The sequence below is a fragment of the Balaenoptera borealis genome (assembly GCF_965194805.1).
Source record: "Balaenoptera borealis genome assembly, chromosome: 8".
NCBI lineage: Eukaryota > Metazoa > Chordata > Mammalia > Artiodactyla > Balaenopteridae > Balaenoptera > Balaenoptera borealis.
This window is the reverse complement of record NC_138865.1, coordinates 15,373,393-15,396,513: the sequence shown is the minus strand read 5'-3', so window position 1 is coordinate 15,396,513 and position 23,121 is coordinate 15,373,393. Positions and strand designations below refer to the sequence as shown.

The window sequence follows — 23,121 nt, the reverse complement described above, 5'->3', positions numbered from 1 at the left end:
AATGCAGGGGACACAGGTTTGAGCCCTGGTCCGGGAAGACCCCACATGCTGTGGAGCAGCTAAGCCCGTGCATCACAACTACTGAGCCTGTGCTCTAGAGCCCATGAGCCACAACTACTGAGCCCGAGTGCCACAACTACTGAAGCCCGCGTGCCTAGAGCCCGTGCTCCGCAACAAGAGAAGCCACCGCAATGACAAGCCCACACACCACAATGAAGAGTAGCCCCCGCTCGCCACAACTAGAGAAAGCCCACGTGCAGCAACAAAGACCCAACGCAGCCAAAAATATATATATATATATAAATATTAAACAAACAAACAAACAAAAAACAAATATATTACCTTGCCAGGGATGCCATAGCAAAATATCACAGACTGGGTCGCTTAAAAAATAGAGATTTATTTTATTACAGTTCCGGGGGTTGGAAGTTTAAGATCAAGGTGTCAGCAAAGGTGGTTTCTCCTGAGGCCTCTCCTCTTGGCTTGCAAATATTTGTCTTTCTCACTGTGTCTTCACATGGTTTTTTCTCGGTGTGTGTGCAACCCCTGTGTTGCTTTGTGTGTTCAAATTTCCGCTTCTTTTTTTTTTTAATTAATTAATTTATTTATTTATTTATTTCTGGCTGTGTTGGGTCTTCGTTTCTGTGTGAGGGCTTTCTCTAGTTGTGGCAAGCGGGGGCCACTCTTCATCGCGGTGCACGGGCCTCTCACTGTCGCGGCCTCTCTTGTTGTGGAGCACAGGCTCCAGACGCGCAGGCTCAGTAATTGTGGCTCACGGGCCCAGTTGCTCTGTGGCATGTGGGATCTTCCCAGACCAGGGATCGAACCCATGTCCCCTGCATTGGCAGGCAGACTCTCAACAATTGCACCACCAGGGAAGCCCCAAATTTCCTCTTCTTACACGATGTTAGTCCTATTGGATTAGGGCCTATCCTAATGGTCTTATTTTATCTTAATCGCTTCTTTAAAGGCGCTATCTCAAAATATAGTCACATTCTGAGGTACTGAATGAGGTTAGGGCTTCAACATATGAATTTTTGAAGAACACATTTCAGCCCATCACGATAAGGATGCTCACTTTTACCACTACTATTCAACATGTTCTTGGAAGTTCTAGCCAGAACAATTAAATGAAAAAAAAAAAAAAAGAAATAAAAGGAAAATTGAAAAGGAAGAAGTAAAATTATCTCTATTGTCAGATGACATAATTTTATATGTAGAAAACTCTAATGATTCAGAGTGAATTCGGCAAAGTTGCAGGATATGAGCTCAACACACAAAAATCAGTTGCATTTCTATACATTAAAAATGAACAATCGGGGCTTCCCTGGTGGCGCAGCGGTTGAGAGTCTGCCTGCCAATGCAGGGGACATGGGTTCGAGCCCTGGTCTGGGAAGATCCCACATGCCACGGAGCAACTGGGCCCGTGAGCCACAATTACTGAGCCTGCGCATCTGGAGCCTGTGCTCTGCAACAAGAGAGGCCGCGATAGTGAGAGGCCCACGCACCGCGATGAAGAGTGGCCCCCGCTTGCCGCAACTGAAGAGTGGCCCCCGCTTGCCGCAACTGGAGAAAGCCCTCGCACAGAAACGACCCAACACAGCAAAAATAAATAAATAAATAAATAAAAGATTTAAAAAAAAAAAAAATGAACAATCGAAACAGAAATTAGGGAAAAAATTCCATTTAGAATACCATCAGAAAGATGAAATACTGAGGAATTAACTTAACCAAGGAGGGGAAAGACTCGTACACTGAAAACTACAAAATGTTACTGAAAGAAATTAAAGAAGACACAAATAAATGGAAATAAATTCTGTGTTCATGGATTGGAAGTTTTAATGTTGTTAGGATGTCCATACTACCCAAAGTGATCTGTAGATTCAATGCAATCCCTATCAAAATACCAATGACATTTTTCACAGAAATAGAAAAAGCCATCCTAAAATTCATATGGAATCCCAAGGGACCCTGAATAACCAAAACAATACTGAAAAGAAGAATAAAGTTGGAGGATTCACAGTTCCTGATTTCAAATGTTGGTACAAAACTGGGGTAATCAAAACAAAGTGGAACTGGCATAAAGACAGATATATAGACCAGTGGAATAGAATAGAGAGCCCAGAAATAAACCCTTGCATATATGGTGAGATGATTTTCAACAAGGGTGCCAAGACCATGGGGAAAGGACAGTCTTTTCAGTAAATGGTGCTGAAACAACTGGATAGCCACATGCAAAAGAATGATGTTGAACCCTTACCATCCACTATACACAAACATTAACTCAAAAAGGATCAAAGACTTAAATGTAAGAGCTAAAACTATGAAGCTGTTAGAAGAAAACATAGGGGAAAGCTTTATAATATTGGATTTGTCAATAATTTCTTGGATATGACACCAAAAACACAGACAACAAAGTAAAAAATAAGTACATTGGACTTCATCAAAATTAAAAACTTTTAGCATCAAAGAATTCTATCAAGACAGTGAAAAGACAACTGCAGAATGAGAGAAAATATTTGCAAATCATATGTCTGATAAGGCTTAATATCCAGAATATAGAAAGAACTCCTACAACTCAGAAACAGCAAAATAAACAATTAAAAATTGTGCAAAATACCTGAATAGATATTTCTCCAAAGAAGATATACAAATGGCCAATAACACATGAGAAAATGCTCAACATCTCTAGTCATTAGGGAAATGCAAATCAAAACCACAATGAGATACCACTTCATACCCATTAGGATGGTTATTGCTAAACACATACAGACACAGACACATGAACACACAGAGAAAATAACAAGTGTTATAGAGCATGTGAAGAAATTGGAAACCTTGCACATTGCTGGTAGGAATGTGAAATGGTGTAGCCGCTGTGGAAAACAGTTTAGTGGTTCCTCAAAAAGCTAAACATAGAACTACCTTATGATCCAGCAATTCTACTCGTGGACATATACACACAGGAATTTAAAGCAGGGACTGAAACAGATACTTGTATGCCAGTGTTCATTGCAGTCAAAAAGTGAAAACGACCCATGCATCAATCAACAGGTTAATAGATAAACAAAATGTGGTGTATACATATAATGAAATATTATTCAGCCATAAAAGGAAGGAAACTCTGACATATGATACAATATGGTTGAACCCTGAAGACATTTTGCCAGGTGGAATAAGCCAGTCACAAAAAAGACAAATACTGTGGGATTCCACCTATACGAAGCACCTGGAGTTATCAAATTCATAGCAAAATGATAATTTCCAGGGGCTATGAGAATGGGGAGTTATTGCTTAATGGTTACAAATTTTCTTTTCTGTAATAAATGTTTTAGAAATACATAGTGGTGATGGTTGCACAACATTGTAAATTTAATTAATGCCACTGAATTGTACACTTCAAATGGTTAAAATGGTAAATTGTATGTTACGTATATTTTAACACAAGTGTGTGCACACACATGCCTGTGCACATAAACACAAATCCAAGGACCCTAGTGTTCTATAGAGCCCACTTTTGAAACACTGACTTAACCCATTTTCCTCACTCTATAGACAACGTAATCAGCCTGTGTAGACTGCTGTCCATCCTCCCAGGCAGCTCTGCTCTCCCCACCCTAAGGCCTTTGCATAAGCTATTCTCTCTGCAAGGAGTGCCATTCTCTCCTGCCCCATGATCCATATGGCTAACTTTTGCTCACCCTTCAGGTGTTATTTAAACATCACTTCCTTCAGGGAAACTTCTTGGGTATCCTCTCATATCTACATTCAGTATCTGCAATACTTCCACCATGATGGTATTATCAGACCATTTTTATTTGCCATTTACGTGTGTTGGTCTGTTATTTTATGGGGGAGGGACCATATGTATCCTGTGAATTGCTGTGTCTGGCACCTAGCACGGTGCCTGGGAAACAGCAGATGCTCAATTACCACTTAAAGAAGGAAGAGAATAAGGGAGGGCGGGGTGGATATAGACTTCCTGAAGGCCCCACCTCCACCTCTATTAATCTGGGTCTCACTTGTGCACCAGGGCAGTTTGTTCCTCTCTTGATAGCAGTCATCACTATCTTCCTTCTACTCTAGTTCTCTGTGCATATATTTCATCCCATGAGGGCCCCAATTGTCTCTGCATTCCCTACGGTACTTTGCACATAGTAGATGCTGGAAATAAACAAGCACACACAGTTAAAAACAATACGTTGTAAACAGACTATTCTGACCTTTTGCTGTCCTTCATATTAGGAGAACAGGAAAGAACCCCACAGTCTCTCAAAATGCACTTGGACCATCTTTTAGTTATCAGCTACTATCTGTTGCTTTTCATGCGCCTTTCATTTCAGATGACCAATTTGGAAATTGTCTTGGAACGTAAAAGTATCGAAATGTGGGCTTCCCTGGTGGCACAGTGGTTAAGAATCTGCCTGCCAATGCAGGAGACACGGGTTCGAGCCCTGCTCAGGGAAGATCCCACATGCCACAGAGCAACAAAGCCTGTGCACCACCACTACTGAGTCTGCGCTCTAGAGCCCACGAGCCACAACTACTGAGCCCGAGTGCCACAACTACTGAAGCCCACGCGCCGAGAGCCCCTGCTCTGCAACAAGAGAAGCCACCTAATGAGAAGCCTGCACACCACAACAAAGAGTAGCCCCTGCTCGGTGCAACTAGAGAAAAGCCCGTGCGCAGCAACAAAGACCCAAGGCAGGTAAAAAAAGAAAAAAAAAAGTATCAAAATGTATATTTTTTTCTTGTTATTTTAAGAATGCTTGCTTTCCTTCCATCACATTTTGTATTAGAGATCTTTAACTTATTAAGTTGAAGATACAGGATTTGGTGGTGATGACAGTGGGCAGGGCCTGGGGGCAGTGGCAGGGAGAGCTCCAGAGCTGTATTTTCTAGCAATTACATTTCCCAAGAGTGAGGGGACTAATGGAGTGTCCGTGAGAAAAACCCAGCCCTGGCTCTGCCCCAACCACTCCTCTTATCCAAGGGCCTGCTAGATCTCTGGCTGGAAGCTAGGGGCCTGGGCCACTTCATTCCAGGGACACAAGTTCTCCTTTCCAAGAGCCCCAGGCTGCTGGTCTCAGCAACCAACCATTGACCTTATAAGCCCATTTCTTTAGCCATGTATCATATATATTAATGAATCACTTCATCCACAGAATGGAAGGTCCCAGATGTGCTATGAAATGGTGGCATCTTTCAGGTTCGTTTGCTGCCATGGCACCCTTGGAAGGTTGAAAATTTTGTTTCTCCTCATGGAGGTGAGAAGTGAGCTTAGAGCCCACCAGAGCTATGTATTTACCTGGCCCCCTCCTTTCACAAATAGGTCCAATCTCCAATTCTTCCCACGTTTAAAGATGGGAGGAAATGGGGATCCTTCTTCCCATGGAAGAGGAAATCAGGATCCCACAAAGGAAGGAAACTTCCTGAGTCTGTTACTTACTTCCTCAGTAAGGCCTGAATGAACTAAATCAGTAACGCTAATCCCATTAGTAATGCTAATTCCCAGTCCAGAACTCCAGGAGTGAGAAATGTACCAAAGAGCCCTTTCTAGGAAAGTTAGATAAATGTTGGATGCTCAGAGACAAGCATAGAAACTCCTCGAATAACAGCTTCAAATCATACAGAAATACCACACTAAACATGCATTCCCTTAAGTTCTCCAGGCCACAGTTCTCATCCTCCCCCTTCTCTCTGTCTCTCTGTCACTCTAGAAGGTCCTTATGGAAAGTCCCTACCTCACACCTCATACCCCACGTTGGGGAGAAGAGCGCTGTCACCTACCCAGAGCAGTGCGGGAGCTGTTGGGTGGTGATGGCTGCAGGCAAGCAAGAAATCCTGGCAGGTTTCTGGGCTGGAGAAGATGGGGAGGAAGTTCTCCAGGATGCCCTAGAGTATGGGCCCTTAAGGCGATCAGGGTCTGGCGGTGTTCAGGGATTGGGAGTATAAGGAAGGCTCCTGGAGTAGCCAGAAGAAGAGGCAGCGGTTGGTCGTTGGGGAGGCAGTTGGAGACAGTTCCAAGGAGTTCCAGGGAGGAGCTAATATGTAGGGTGGGAGAGAATAGGAAAAGGAGACTGGGTGGGTTTTCTGTCATTCCTCCTTCCAAGGACTCTACAGAAAACAGTGGAAATCACAGAGATGATTCTCTTACCTTTCAAGATACACTGTAAAGCTGGCAGAAGAGGCACTAGGGATGCACTAGGGATGCACTAGGGATACACAAAGAGAAAGCTGTAGAGGGATGGAAGGAAACCATAGAGGCCAGAGTCGCTGAGAGAGACAAACAGCATCTGACTGCTTAGAACAAAAGGCTCAGGGACACGGACAGCAGAGAGGCGGGATTGGGACCCTTGCTTGGGGTGGAGCAAGGGCCCCTTCCACAGTGAGTGCAGCCTGGAACCGCAGAACAACAACACTGGTTCAAGGCCAAGGTCTGCCAGGCCTGCCAACTCAGTGTCCAGCAGGTAATGTTCTACCAAAATGGGCAGTGGATGCTCCTGTAACAGGCGACCACGTCCAGGCAAGTCCCTGGCTTGAAGGACCTGGGTTTCCTGCTGTGTTTTAAATGACCACATCTGGGTCCACAACATGGGCTTCTTTCTGGAAAACTCCTCCCAGGAAATTCAAGGAGTCAGTGGAAACTTATACACCCCAGATGAATTAAGTTTGAATCTCTGAGGGTAAGTCGTAGGCATTGATATTTTTATCGATGCTTCTCATGGGATTCTAGTGACCAGCCAGGTCAAAGAATCACTGTATTAAACGTAGACTGGTGGCAGGCACTTGACAGATGCTGAAGGTACAAAGATGCACAAGATGCAGACCCTGATCTTCATGAACTCACAGCTGAGCAAGGAGGATAAACATCAAAACAAACAGCAACAACAAAATTGCCTACAGTGTGCTGAGTTCGGCCATAGAAACATGCTTAGGTTAAAGAGGAAGATGTTAATCATGTGTTTTGTTTTAGGCATTTTGTGACGGTTTGACATCTTGGGGGTCTTGCTGGCTGGGGAGGGATGCCCGTCCCAGAGTTAGCTGATTCCTAGAGAGAGTGAATAACTTGCGTTGAAGCACATCTTTCACATACAAACCGACCAACCTCCAATCTATACCCCCCAACCACCTCCTTTATCCAACTCTCACCCACCAAGCCAGTATTTTCCCTGCCCTAAATCACCCCAGGGCCAGGTACCAGACAACAAGAGACCACCTCATAGACAGAGTCTGCCGACGTTATTCCAACAACCTAATCTAAGCTTGTTCAGCTGTTTAACCTGCCTTACCCCTTCCTTCCCGTGGAAAACACAATAAAGGCTCTGGACCATGCATTCCCCTTATGCTTTCTGCTTCTCGATCAACCCTGGTGCTTCTGCAGGTAGTATGATATGCCCCTTTCTCCTCGAAATTGTAAGTATATATTTGATAAATAATATATTTGGATAATATATTGAAAATATACATGTATTTTTAGAAAAATGATTCTGCTTGCAAATATTCAATAACTCACTGGATTAATATTAACTTACCTCTGCTGAGCCTTTGCCATCTGTTCTACATTTTCTCTGTGTGTTATCCCCTTTTATCCTCACAGGGACTTCATGAGGTATGGAGTGATAGCCCCATTTTTCAGACAAGGAAACTGAGGCACAGAGAGCATGAGAACCTTGCCCAGGGTACACAGCTGGTAAATGGTGGGCTGGATTTGAAGCCAGCCATGCTGACTCTAGGCCTCTGCTCTTTCCCTCAACATGCTCCTAACCCATCCTTTCCAACCCTGAGAACTGGGATTTGGTGTTTCTGTGTGTTTGTCAAATGACCCCAGACAGCATGTGAATAAGGCTGTGTTTGATTTCATTGACTTCATCCCTCTGCCAAACTTTGTGTTCCACTTTCAATGTCCCCTCCAGGCTTCCAGGGACCTCCCTGGTCTATCCTGTAGGAGAGGAAAGCAGTCTGATGGGAGGAAAGGCACCTTCCTGAAAGGCTGGATGGGGGCCCAGCCCATCCACATACACAGCCTGGGTATTTTTTGACACATGTGAGAGGGACAGGCTTCTGAAATGAGGGGCTTTCGGGGGATATCCTGGTTGGCCAAGAAAGGAGCTCTGCTCACAGGGGGCCAACTCCAACCTCCTCTTCTCAAGAGGGGAAGACTCTCTCCAGGCCCTACGCTCATGTGTGAGAAATAACATCCCCCAACAATCAGATTCCCCACCACCGCCTGCCTCTGGGACTCCTCTGGTTTACTCCCCACCTGTTCTGGGGACTCCACTCTACTCTGCCCTGGGAATGTCCTCCTTTACCCTATTCTCAAATCTGACCTCTCTTTAATGCCCACCTCATGGCTGTTTCCTGCTTCAAGTTTTCCTTGAGTGCTCCTCCAGACCTACATCACTTAAGCTGACATATCTGTTTGACATTCATCTGTACATGTCTGCCTTCTCAAGTAGGGTTCATATTCCTTGAGCTACTATGTCTTTGCATTGACAGGGGTCTTGGGAAAACTACCTTTTGAGGGGCTTGGGTTCCCCAGGGAAATGCCACTTGGTAATGAGACTGTCTTTCTTTGGTCACCAGATTTTCTCCTAAATTAGTAGAGCCTCTGGTCCTTAGACTGTAAACAGATGACACCACGGCTTCCCACAGGGGCCCTGGAAGTAGGTTTTCCTTGGTAGGACTGCCAGTCGGCCACATCCCCTGGAGCCCTCACAAACGATGGCCTCGAGTGCACAGGGTGGCAGGAAGGACACCAGCCCTGCTCTACCAGCAGGGACCACGTGCCCCTGCCTGCAGTGGGAGAGATGGAAGTTCTCACTACACCCCCTCCTGGGGCTGGGACAGGAGGCAGCACTACAACTTGCTCTTTGATGTACTCAGATCCAAGTCACATCTCTCATATCCTCTTACTTCTTCATATCTGATCCCATCACATCTCTCTTTGTAGGGACTGAGGGGTGAGTTCCACCTTTGAAGTTAGGAAATTCATTTCAACCAGACTGAAGAGACTTTTTTTACTTCTTGATTCATTGCATGTAGCACTGAGCACAGCATTTGTGGCACTCAGTGAATATTTGTTGAGGAATGCATGGGTGGATGGAAACTTCTAGAAAGCTCATATCTTCTGCCTTGTTGAGTCAGGCACCTTCATTCCAGATGCTCAGTGTTGATTCTACCACCATCACAGTGTTGGAAAGTTTCCTTGTAATACTGATGAGACATATCAGAATATGTATCCTGTTTGGTTTTTTCCCCCTGGCCACCCAGAACACTGTTATAAGCAAAAAGCATGCCTCTGTACTCAGGTCTGTGCTCCTAAAGAAAGAGTCTAAACACTTGTGAATTGGATCCTGTTGTAACTGCTCACATGGGAAGAGCTTATATAAGTGACTAGTTGCTACCTAACAATCGTTTCTCTTTGGGTTTTCTTAAAGCTATATGTCTTAGATATATGGCTAAAGGATAATTTTCAAAAAAGGGAAAATCATCACTCCCACACAGATACAAACATATATTAAAAATTTTATTTAACTCATTATTAATGAGGGAATTGTTAAGGCCTTATAACAAGTTCAAGGGGAAGCCAAAGAATAGACACATTGATTGATCAGGAATATTGAAATGAACATGCAATGGGCAAGGGAAATCAAATGAACCTCCATCACACAGAATTTACTTACATGTTTATAGACAAGAATTATTCAGCATTGTTTTTAGTTATCTACATCATTATCTACAGTTTATGGAGTTTTAAAATAGCTCAAGTCATGAAAGGGGCAGAACCTCAGAAAACCTACAAGAGTGTGCTCTAGGCAGTTTTCCACAGCAGACATTCAGTAATATTATTTGCTTATTCAAACTTCCTTACATGACAGAAGTGGCATTTGAAGTCAATGGAGAAAGAGCAGACTATCCAATAAATGCTGCCAGGATAACTGAATTTCCATATGTAAAAATAAAACTGGATTTTGACACCATAATTTACCCAGAAAAAATTTCAGGTGGATTAAAAAATGATATATTAAAATAGAAATTTTCAAGAAGCAAGATGAACTACAATTCTGCAGCCTGTGGAAGGAAAACCACATTCACAGAAAGACAGACAACATGAAAAGGCAGAGGACTTTGTACCAGATGAAAGAACAAGATAAAACCCCAGAAAAACAACTAAAAGAAGTGGAGATAGGCATCCTTTGAGAAAAAGAATTCAGAATAATGATAGTGAAGATGATCCAGGACCTTGGAAAAAGAATGGAGGCAAAGATCAAGAAAATGCAAGAAATGTTTAACAAAGACCTAGAAGAATTAAAGAACAAACAAACAGAGATGAACAATACAATGACTGAAATGAAAAATACACTAGAAGGAATCAATAGCAGAATAAGTGAGGCAGAAGAACAGATAAGTGACCTGGAAGACAGAAGGGTGGAATTCACTGCCATGGAACAGAATAAAGAAAAAAGAATGAAAAGAAATGAAGACAGCCTAAGAGACCTCTGGGACAACATTAAACGCAACAACATTCACATTATAGGGGTCCCAGAAGGAGAAGAAAGAGAGAAAGGACGCGAGAAAATATTTGAAGAGATTATTGTCAAAAACTTCCCTAACATGGGAAAGGAAATAGCCACCCAAGTCCAGGAAGCACAGAGTCCCAGGCAGGATAAACCCAAGGAGAAACACGCTGAGATACAGAGGAATCAAATTGACAAAACTTAAAGACAAAGAAAAATTATTGAAAGCAACACGGGAAAAATGACAAATAACATACAAGGGAACTCCCATAAGGTTAACAGCTGATTTCTCAGCAGAAACTCTACAAGACAGAGGGAGTGGCATGATATATTTAAAGCGATGAAAGGGAAGAACGTACAACCAAGATTACTCTACCCAGCAAGGATCTCATTCAGATTTGATGGAGAAATCAAAAGCTTTACAGGCAAGCAAAAGCTAAGAGAATTCAGCACCACCAAACCAGCTCTACAACAAATGCTAAAGGAACTTCTCTAAGTGGGAAACACAAGAGAAGAAAAGGACCTACAAAAACAAACCCATAACAATTAAGAAAATCATAATAAGAACATACGCATCGATAATTATCTTAAATGTGAATGGATTAAATGCTCTAACCAAAAGACACAGGCTCGCTGAATGGATACAAAAACAAGACCTATATATATGTTGTCTACAAGAGACCCACTTCAGACCTAGGGACACATACAGACTGAAAGTGAGGGGATGGAAAAAGATACTCCATGCAAATGGAAATCAAAAGAAACCTGGAGTAGCAATACTCATATCAGATAAAATAGACTTTAAAATAAAGACTGTTACAAGAGATAAGGAAGGTGCTACATAATGATCAAAGGATCAATCCAAGAAGAAGATATAACAATTATAAATGTTTATGCACCCAACACAGGAGCACCCCAATACATAAGGCAAATGCTAACAACCATGAAAGGGGAAATCGACAGTAACCCAATAATAGTGGGGGACTTTATCACCTCACTTACACCAATGGACAGATCGTCTAAACAGAAAATTAATAAGGAAACACAAGCTTTAAATGACATAATAGACCAGATAGATTTCATTGATATTTATAACACATTCTATCCCAAAACAGCAGATTACACTTTTTTCTCAAGTGCACATGGAACATTCTCTAGGATAAATCACATCTTGGGTCACAAATCAAGCCTCAGTAAATTTAAGAAAATTGAAATCATATCAAGCGTCTTTTCTGACCACAACACTATGAGATTAGAAATCAACTACAAGGAAAAAAACCGTAAAAATCAGAAACACATGGAAGCTAAACAATATGTTACTAAATAACCAAGTGATCACTGAAGAAATCAAAGAGGAAATCACAAGATACCTACCGACAAATTACAACAAAAACACGATGATCCAAAACCTATGGGATGCAGCAAAAGCGGTTCTAAGAGGGAAGTTTATAGCAATACAAGCCTACCTCAAGAAACAAGAAAAATCTCAAATAAACAATCTAACCTTACACCTAAAAGAACTAGAGAAAGAAGAATAAACAAAACCCCAAGTTAGCAGAAGGAAAGAAAACATAAAGATTAGAGCAAAAATAAATGAAATAGAAACAAAGAAAACAATAGCAAAGATCAATAAAACTAAAAGCGGGTTCTTTGAGAAGATAAACAAAATTGATAAACCATTAGCCAGACTCATCAAGAAAAAGAGAGGACTCAAATCAATAAAATTAGAAATGAAAAAGGAGAAGTTACAATAGACACCGCAGAAATACAAGGCATCCTAAGAGACTACTACAAGCAACTCTATGCCAATAAAATGGACAACCTGGAAGCAATGGACAAATTCTTAGAAAGGTATAACCTTCCAAGGCTGAACCAGGAAGGAATAGGAAATATGAAAAGACTAATCACAAGTAATGAAATTGAAAATGTGATTTAAAATCTTCCAAAAGGGCTTCCCTGGTGGTGCAGTAGGTAAGAACTTGCCTGACAATGCAGGGGACACGGGTTCAAGCCCTGGTCCGGGAAGATCCCACATGCTGCGGAACAACTAAGCCCATGTGCCACAACTACTGAGCCTGTGCTCTAAGGCCCATGAGCCACAACTGCTGAGCCTGCATGCCACAACTACTGAAACCCGTGTGCCTAGAGCTCGTGCTCCGCAACAAGAGAAGCCACTGCCATGAGAAGCCCGTGCACCACAACGAAGAGTAGCCCCCGCTTGATACAACTAAAGAAAGCCTGCATGCAGCGATGAAGACCCAATGCAGCCAAAAATAAAATAAATAAATAAATACATAAATAAATTTATTTTAAAAAAATCTTCCGACAAACAAAAGTCCAGGACCAGTTGGCTTCACAGGTTAATTCTATGAAACATTTAGAGAAGAGCTAACACACATCTTTCTCAAACTCTTCCAAAAATTGCAGAGGAAGGAACACTCCCAAACCCATTCTATGAGGCCACCATCACCCTGATACCAAAACCAGACAAAGATACTACAAAAAAAGAAAATTACAGACCAATATCACTGATGAATATAGATGCAAAAATCCTCAACAAAATACTAGCAAACAAAATCCAACAACACATTAAAAGGATCATACACCATCACCAAGTGGAATTTATCCCAGGGATGCAAGGATTCTTCAATATATGCAAATCAATCAATGTGATACACCATATTAACAAATGGAAGAATAAAAACCATATGATCATCTCAATAGGTGCAGAAAAATCTTTTGACAAAATTCAACACCCATTTATGATAAAAATTCTCCAGAAATTGGGTACAGAGAGAACCTCCCTTAACATAATAAAGGCCATATATAACAAACCCACAGCAAACATCATCCTCAATGGTGAAAAACTGAAAGCATTTCCTCTAAGATCAGGAACAAGACAAGGATATCCACTCTTGCCACTATTATTCAACATAGTTTTGGAAGTCCCAGCCATGGCATTCAGAGAAGAAAAAGAAATAAAAGGTATACAAATTGGAAAAGAAGAAGTAAAACTGTCACTGTTTGCAGATGACATGATACTATACATAGAAAATCCTAAAGCTGCCACCAGAAAACTACTAGAGCTAATCAATGAATCTGGTAAAGTTGCAGGATACAAAATTAATGCACAGAAATGTCTTGCATTCCTATACACTAACAACAAAAGATCAGAAAGAGAAATTAAGGAAACAATACCATTTACCATTGCAACAAAAAGAATAAAGTACTTAGGAATAAGCCTACCTAAGGAGGTAAAAGACCTGTCTTCAGAAAACTATAAAACACTGATTAAGAGATCAAATATGACACAAACAGATGGAGAGATATACGATGTTCTTGGATTGGAAGAATCAATACTGTGAAAATGACTATACTACCCAAAGCAATCTACAGATTCAATGCAATCCCTATCAAATTACCAGTGGCATTTTTTACAGAACTAGAACAAAAAATCTTAAAATTTGTATGGAGACACAAAACAACCCAAATAGCCAAAGCAGTCTTGAGGGAAAAAAAACAGAGCTGGAGGAATCAGGCTCCCTGACTTCAGACTATACTACAAAGCTACAGTAATCAAGACAATATGGTACTGGCACAAAAACAGAAATATAGATCAATGGAACAGGATGGAAAGCCCAGAGATAAACCCACACGCCTATGGTCAAGCAATCTATGACAAAGGAGGCAAGACTATACAGTGGAGAAAAGACAGTCTCTTCAATAAGTGGTGCTGGGAAAGCTGGACAGCTACATGTAAAAGAATGAAATTAGAACACTCCCTAACAGCATACACAAAAATAAACTCAAGATGGATTAGAGACTTAAATGTAAGACCGGACACTATAAAACTCTTAGAGGAAAACATAGGAAGAACACTCTCTGACATAAATCACAGCAAGATCTTTTTTGATCCACCTCCTAGAGTAATGGAAATAAAAACAAAAATAAACAAATGGGACCTAATGAAACTTCAGAGCTTTTGTAAAGCAAAGGAAACTACAAACAAGACGAAAAGACAGCCCTCAGAATGGGAGAAAATATTTGCAAATGAATCAACAGACAAAGGATTAATCCCCCAAATATATGAACAGCTCATGCAGCTCAATATTAAAAAAACAAACAACCCAATCCAAAAATGGGCAGAAGACCTAAATAGACATTTCTCCAAAGAAGACATACAGATGGCCAAGAAGCACATGAAAAGCTGCTCAACATCACTAATTATTAGAGAAATGCAAATCAGAACTGCAGTGAGGTATCAACTCATACCAGTTAGAATGGGCATCATCAGAAAATCTACAAACAACAAATGCTGGAAAGGGTGTGGAGAAAAGGGAGCCCTCTTGCACTGTTGGTGGGAATGTAAATTGATACAGCCACCATGGAGAACATTATGGATGTTCATTAAAAAACTAAAAATAGGGCTTCCCTGGTGGCGCAGTGGTTGAGAATCTGCCTGCCAATGCAGGGGACACGGGTTCGAGCCCTGGTCTGGGAAGATCCCACATGCCATGGAGCAACTGGGCCCGTGAGCCACAATTACTGAGCCTGCGCGTCTGGAGCCTGTGCTCCGCAACAAGAGAGGCCGCGATGGTGAGAGGCCCGCGCACCGCGATGAAGAGTGGTTCCCACTTGCCGCAACTGCAGAAAGCCCTCGCACAGAAACGAAGACTCAACACAGTCATAAATAAATAAAAGAAAAACAAAACCAAAAAAACTAAAAATAGAATTACCATATGACCCAGCAATCCCACTACTGGGCACATACCCAGAGAAAACCATAATTCAAAAAGACACATGTACAGGAATTTGGGAAGACGGCGGAAGAGTAAGACGTGGAGATCACCTTCCTTCCCACAGATACAGTAGAAATACATCTACACGTGGAACTGCTCCTACAGAACACCCACTGAACGCTGGCAGAAGACGTCAGACCTTCCAAAAGGCAAGAAACTCCCCCCGTACTTGGGTAGGGCAAAAGAAAAAAGAAATAACAGAGACAAAAGAATAGGGACGGGACCTGCACCAGTGGGAGGGAGCCGTGAAGGAGGAAAGATTTCCACACACTAGGAAGCCCCTTCGCAGGCGGAGACTGCGGGTGGCGGAGGGGGGAAGCTTCGGAGCCACAGAGGAGAGCGCAGCCACAGGGGTGCGGAGGGCAAAGCGGAGAGACTCCCGCACAGAGGCTTGGCGCCGAGCAGCGCTCACCAGCCCGAGAGGCTTGTCTGCTCCCCCGCCGGGGCGGGCGGGGCTGGGAGCTGAGGCTCGGGCTTCAGTCGGATCGCAGGGAGAGGACTGGGGCTGGCGGCGTGAACACAGCCTGAAGGGGTTAGTGCACCACAGCTAGCCAGGAGGGAGTCCGGGAAAAAGTCTGCAGCTGCCGAAGAGGCAAGAGACTTTTTCTTCCCTCTTTGTTTCCTGGTGCGTGAGGAGAAGGGTTTCAGAGCGCCGCCTAAACGAACTCCAGAGACGGGCGCGAGCCGCGGCCATCAACGCGGACCCCAGAGGCGGGCGTGAGATGCTGGGGCTGCTGCTGCCGCCTCCAAAAAGCCTGTGTGCGAGCACAGGTCACTCTCCACACCTCCCCTCCCAGGAGCCGGTGCAGCCCGACACGGCCAGGCCCCCGTGATCCGGGGACAACTTACCCAGGAGAACACACGACGCGCCTCAGGCTGCTGCAACGTCACGCCGGCCTCTGCCGCCGCAGGCTCGCCCCGCCTCCTCCGTACCGCTCCCTCCCCCCGGCCTGAGTGAGCCAGAGCACCGGAAGCAGCTGCTCCTTTAACCCCGTTCTGCCTGGGCGGGAACAGACGCCCTCAGGCGACCTACACGCAGAGGCGGGGCCAAATCCAAAGCTGAACCCCAGGAGCTGTGCGAACAAAGAAGAGAAAGGGAAATTTCTCCCAGCAGCCTCAGGAGCAGCGGATTAAAGCTCCACAAACAACTTGATGTACCCTGCATCTGTTGAATACCTGAATAGACAACGAATCATCCCAAATTCAGGAGGTGGACTTTGGGAGCAGGATATATTAATTTTTCCCCTTTTCCTTTTTTTGTGAGTGTATATGTATATGCTTCTGGGTGAGATTTTGTCTGTATAGCTTTGCTTTATAATAGCTTTCTTTTACTTCACTATATTATAGCCTCTTTCTTTCTTTCTTTCTTTCTATTTTTTCGCCCTTTTACTCTGAGCCGTGTGGACGAAAGGCTCTTGGTGCTCCAGCCAGGCATCAGGGCTGTGCCTCTGAGGTGGGAGAGCCAACTTCAGGACACCGGTCCACAAGAGACCTCCCAGCTCCATGTAATACCAAACGGCAAAAATCTCTCAGAGATCTCCATCTCAACATCAAGACCCAGCTTCATTCAACGACCAGCAAGCTACAGTGCTGGACACCCTATGCCAAACAACTAGCAAGACAGGAACACAGCCCCATCCATTAGCAGAGAGGCTGCCTAAAATCATAATAAGGCCACAGACACCCCAAAACACACCACCAGACGTGGACGTGCCCTCCAGAAAGACAAGATCCAGCCTCATCCACCAGAACTCAGGCACTAGTTCCCTCCACCAGGAAGCCTACACAACCCACTGAACCAACCTTAGCCACTGGGGACAGACACCAAAAACAACGGGAACTACGAACCTGCAGCCTGTGAAAAGGAGACCCCAAACACAGTAAGATAAGCAAAATGAGAAGACAGAAAAACACACAGCAGATGAAGGAGCAGGGTCAAAACACACCAGACTTAACAAATGAAGAGGAAATAGGTAGTCTACCTGAAAAAGAATTCAGAATAATGATAGTAAGGATGATCCAAAATCTTGGAAATAGAATAGACAAAATGCAAGAAACATTTAACAAGGACGTAGAAGAACTAAAGAGGAACCAAGCAACGATGAAAAACACAATAAATGAAATTAAAAATACTCTAGATGGGATCAATAGCAGAATAACTGAGGCAGAAGAAAGGATAAGTGACCTGAAAGATAAAATGGTGGAAATAACTACTGCACAGCAGGATAAAGAAAAAAGAATGAAAAGAACTGAGGACAGTCTCAGAGACCTCTGGGACAATATTAAACGCACCAGCATTCGAATTATAGGGGTCCCAGAAGAAGAAGAGAAAAAGAAAGGGACTGAGAAAATATTTGAAGAGATTATAGTTGAAAACTTCCCTAATATGGGAAAGGAAATAGTTAATCAAGTCCTGGAAGCACAGAGAGTCCCATACAGGATAAACCCAAGGAGAAACACGCCAAGACACATATTAATCAAACTGTCAAAAATTAAATATAAGGAAAACATATTAAAAGCAGCAAGGGAAAAACAACAAATAACACACAAGGGAATCCCCATAAGGTTAACATCTGATCTTTCAGCAGAAACTCTGCAAGCCAGAAGGGAGTGGCAGGATATACTTAAAGTGATGAAGGAGAAAAACCTACAACCAAGGTTACTCTACCCAGCAAGGATCTCATTCAGATGTGATGGAGAAATTAAAACCTTTACAGACAAGCAAAAGCTGAGAGAGTTCAGCACCACCAAACCAGCTCTTCAACAAATGCTAAAGGAACTTCTCTAGGCCAGAAACACAAGAGAAGGAAAACACCTACAATAACAAACCCAAAACATTTAAGAAAATGGGAATAGGAACATACATATTGATAATTACCTTGAATGTAAATGGATTAAATGCTCCCACCAAAAGACACAGGCTGGCTGAATGGATACAAAAACAAGACCCATATATATGCTGTCTACAAGAGACCCACTTCAGACCTAGAGACACATACAGACTGAAAGTGAGGGGATGGAAAAAGATATTCCATGCAAATGGAAATCAAAAGAAAGCTGGAGTAGCAATTCTCATATCAGACAAAATAGACTTTAAAATGAAGACTATTACAAGAGACAAAGAAGGACACTATATAATGATCAAGGGATCGATCCAAGAGGAAGGTATAACAATTGTAAATATTTATGCACCCAACATAGGAGCACCTCAATACATAAGGCAAATACTAACAGCCATAAAAGGGGAAATCAACAGCAACACAATCATAGTAGGGGACTTTAACACCCCACTTTCACCAATGGACAGATCATCCAAAATGAAAATAAATAAGGAAACACAAGCTTTAAATGATACATTAAACAAGATGGACTTAATTGATATTTATAGGACATTCCACCCAAAAACAACAGAATACACATTTTTCTCAAGTGCTCCTGGAACATTCTCCAGGATAGATCATATCTTGGGTCACAAATCAAGCCTTGGTAAATTTAAGAAAATTGAAATCGTATCAAGTATCTTTTCCGACCACAACGCTATGAGACTAGATATCAATTACAGGAAAAGATGTGTAAAAAATACAAACACATGGAGGCTACACAATACACTACTTAATAACGAAGTGATCACTGAAGAAATCAAAGGGGAAATCAAAAAATACCTATAAACAAATGACAATGGAGACACGACGACCCAAAACCTATGGGACGCAGTGAAAGCAGTGCTAAGAGGGAAGTTTATAGCCATACAATCCTACCTCAAGAAACAGGAAACATCTCGAATAAACAACCTAACCTTGCACCTAAAGCAATTAGAGAAAGAAGAACAAAAAAACCCCAAAGCCAACAGAAGGAAAGAAATTATAAAGATCAGGTCAGAAATAAATGAAAAAGAAATGAAGGAAACAATAGCAAAAATCAATGAAACTAAAAGCTGGTTCTTTGAGAAGATAAACAAAATTGATAAACCATTAGCCAGACTCATCAAGAGAAAAAGGGAGAAGACTCAAATCAATAGAATTAGAAATGAAAAAGGAGAAGTAACCACTGACACTGCAGAAATACAAAAGATCATGAGAGATTACTACAAGCAACTCTATGCCAATAAAATGGACAACCTGGAAGAAATGGACAGATTCTTAGAAATGCACAAACTGCCGAGACTGAACCAGGAAGAAATAGAAAATATGAACAGACCAATCACAAGCACTGAAATTGAAACTGTGATTAAAAACCTTCCAACAAACAAAAGCCCAGGACCAGATGGCTTCACAGGTGAATTCTATCAAACATTTAGAGAAGAGCTAACACCTATCCTTCTCAAACTCTTCCAAAATATTGCAGAGGGAGGAACACTCCCCAGCTCATTCTACGAGGCCACCATCACCCTGATACCAAAACCAGACAAAGATGTCACAAAGAAAGAAAACTACAGGCCAATATCACTGATGAACATAGATGCAAAAATCCTCAACAAAATACTAGCAAACAGAATCCAACAGCACATTAAAAGGATCATACACCATGATCAAGTGGGGTTTATCCCAGGAATGCAAGGATTCTTCAATATACGCAAATCAATCAATGTGATACACCATATTAACAAATTGAAGGAGAAAAACCATATGATCATCTCAATAGATGCAAAGAAAGCTTTCGACAAAATTCAACACCCATTTATGATAAAAGCCCTGCAGAAAGTAGGCATAGAGGGAACTTTCCTCAACATAATAAAGGCCATATATGACAAACCCACAGCCAACATTGTCCTCAATGGTGAAAAACTGAAACCATTTCCACTAAGATCAGGAACAAGACAAGGTTGCTCACTCTCACCACTATTATTCAACATAGTTTTGGAAGTGTTAGCCACAGCAATCAGAGAAGACAAAGAAATAAAAGGAATCCAAATCGGAAAAGAAGAAGTAAAGCTGTCACTATTTGCAGATGACATGATACTATACATAGAGAATCCTAAAGATGCTACCAGAAAACTCCTAGAGCTAATCAATGAATTTGGTAAAGTAGCAGGATACAAAATTAATGCACAGAAATCTCTTGCATTTCTATACACTAATGACGAAAAATCTGAAAGTGAAATTAAGAAAACACTCCCGTTTACCATTGCAACAAAAAGAATAAAATATCTAGGAATAAACTTACCTAAGGAGACAAAAGACCTGTATGCAGAAAATTATAAGACACTGATGAAAGAAATTAAAGATGATACAAATAGATGGAGAGATATACCATGTTCCTGGATTGGAAGAATCAACATTGTGAAAATGACTCTACTACCCAAAGCAATCTACAGATTCAATGCAATCCCTATCAAACTACCACTGGCATTTTTCACAGAAGTAGAACAAAAATTTCACAATTTGTATGGAAACACAAAAGACCCCGAATAGCCAAAGCAATCTTGAGAACGAAAAATGGAGCTGGGGGAATCAGGCTCCCTGACTTCAGACTATATTACAAAGCTTCAGTAATCAAGATAGTGTGGTACTGGCACAAAAACAGAAATATAGATCAATGGAACAGGATAGAAAGCCCAGAGATAAACCCACACACATATGGTCACCTTATCTTTGATAAAGGAGGCAAGCATATACAGTGGAGAAAAGACAGCCTCTTCAATAAGTGGTGCTGGGAAAATTGGACAGATACATGTAAAAGTATGAAATTAGAACACTCCCTGACACCATGCACAAAAATAAACTCAAAATGGATTAAAGACCTAAGTGTAAGGCCAGACACTATCAAACTCTTAGAGGAAAACATAGGCAGAACACTCTATGACATACATCACAGCAAGATTCTTTTTGACCCAGCTCCCAGAGAAATGGAAATAAGAACACAAATAAACAAATGGGACCTAATGAAACTTAAAAGCTTTTGCACAGCAAAGGAAACCATAAACAAGACCAAAAGACAACCATCAGAATGGGAGAAAATATTTGCAAATGAAGCAACTGACAAAGGATTAATCTCCAAGATTTACAAGCAGCTCATGCAGCTCAATAACAAAAAAACGAACAACCCAATCCAAACATGGGCAGAAGAACTAAATAGACATTTCTCCAAAGAAGATATACAGATTGCCAACAGACACATGAAAGAATGCTCAACATCCTTAACCATGAGAGAAATGCAAATCAAAACTACAATGAGATATCATCTCACACCGGTCAGAATGGCCATCATCAAAAAATCTACAAACAATAAATGCTGGAGAGGGTGTGGAGGAAAGGGAACACTCTTGCACTGTTGGTGGGAATGTAAATTGATACAGCCACTATGGAGAACAGTATGGAGGTTCCTTAAAAAACTACAAAGAGAACTACCATACGACCCAGCAATCCCACTACTGGGCATATACCCTGAGAAAACCATAGTTCAAAAACAGTCATGTACCAAAATGTTCATTGCAGCTCTATTTACAATAGCCAGGACATGGAAGCAACCTAAATGTCCATCGACAGATGAATGGATAAAGAAGATGTGGCACATATATACAATGGAATATTACTCAGCCATAAAAAGAAATGAAATGGAGGTATTTGTAATGAGGTGGATGGAATTAGAGTCTGTCATACAGAGTGAAGTAAGTCAGAAAGAGAAAAACAAATACAGTATACTGACACATATATACGGAATCTAAGGGGAAAAAAAAAAAAAAAAAGGCCATGAAGAACCTAGTGGCAAGACGGGAATAAAGACACAGACCTACTAGAGAATGGACTTGAGGATATGGGGAAGGGGTGGGGTGAGATGTGATAGGGTGAGAGAGTGTCATGGACATATATACACTACCAAATGTAAAATAGATAGCTAGTGGGAAGCAGCCGCATAGCACAGGGAGATCAGTTCGGTGCTTTGTGACCACCTAGAGGGGTGGGATGGGGAGGGTGGGAGGGAGGGAGATGCAAGAGGGAAGAGATATGGGAACATATAGTATATGTATAACTGATTCACTTTGTTATAAAGCAGAAGCTAACACACCATTGTAAGGCAATTATACTTCAATAAAGATGTTTAAAAAAAAAAAAAAAAGACACATGCATCCCAATGTTCATTGCAGCACTATTTACAATAGCCAGGTCATGGAAGCAACCTAAATGCCCATCGACAGACGAATGGATAAAGAAGATGTGGTACATGTATACAATGGAATATTACACAACCTGAAAAAGGAACGAAATTGGGTCATTTGTAGAGATGTGGATGCATCTAGAGACTGTCCTACAGAGTGAAATAAGTCAGGAAGAGAAAAACAAATACTGTATATTAATGCATATATGTGCAACCTAGAAAAATAGTACAGATGAACCAGTGGATAAAGAAGATGAATGGATAAAGAAGATGTGGTACATATATACAATGGAATATTACACAGCCATAAAAGGAACGAAATTGGGTTGTTTGTAGAGATGTGGATGGATCTAGAGACTGTCATACAGAGTGAAGTAAGTCAGAAAGAGAAAAACAAATATCATATATTAATGCATATATGTGGAACCTAGAAAAATGGTACAGATGAACTGGTGTGCAGGGCAGAAATAGAGACACAGATACAGAGAACAAACATATGGACACCAAGGGGGGAACGTGGCAGGGGGGTGGTGGTGGTGGTGTGATGAATTGGGAGATTGGGATTGACATACATACACTAATATGTATAAAAGAGATAACTAATAAGAACCTGCTGTATAAAAAAATAAATAAAATTAAATTAAAAAATTCAAATGAAATAAAATAGAAATTTTCAAACCTTCAGAAAAAAATACAGGAGAGCATCT

The 23,121-nt window shown here is 41.7% G+C and overlaps 1 protein-coding gene across 11 annotated transcripts in view; it reads right to left on the bottom strand.

Moving 5' to 3' along the window:
• Window positions 1–23,121, bottom strand: part of PEBP4 (phosphatidylethanolamine binding protein 4) — a 269,036-nt gene that overhangs the window by 222,883 nt on the left and 23,032 nt on the right. Inside the window, exon 1 of one of the 11 annotated variants that reach the window (XM_082401988.1) lies at window positions 16,169–16,284. The exons of 9 other annotated variants lie outside the window; for them this stretch is intronic. The gene's annotated coding sequence lies outside the window, so the exon portion shown is untranslated. Of the gene's footprint in view, window positions 1–16,168; window positions 16,285–23,121 lie in introns of those variants that run through there. One more of the 11 variants, XM_082401993.1, reaches the window with a different exon arrangement.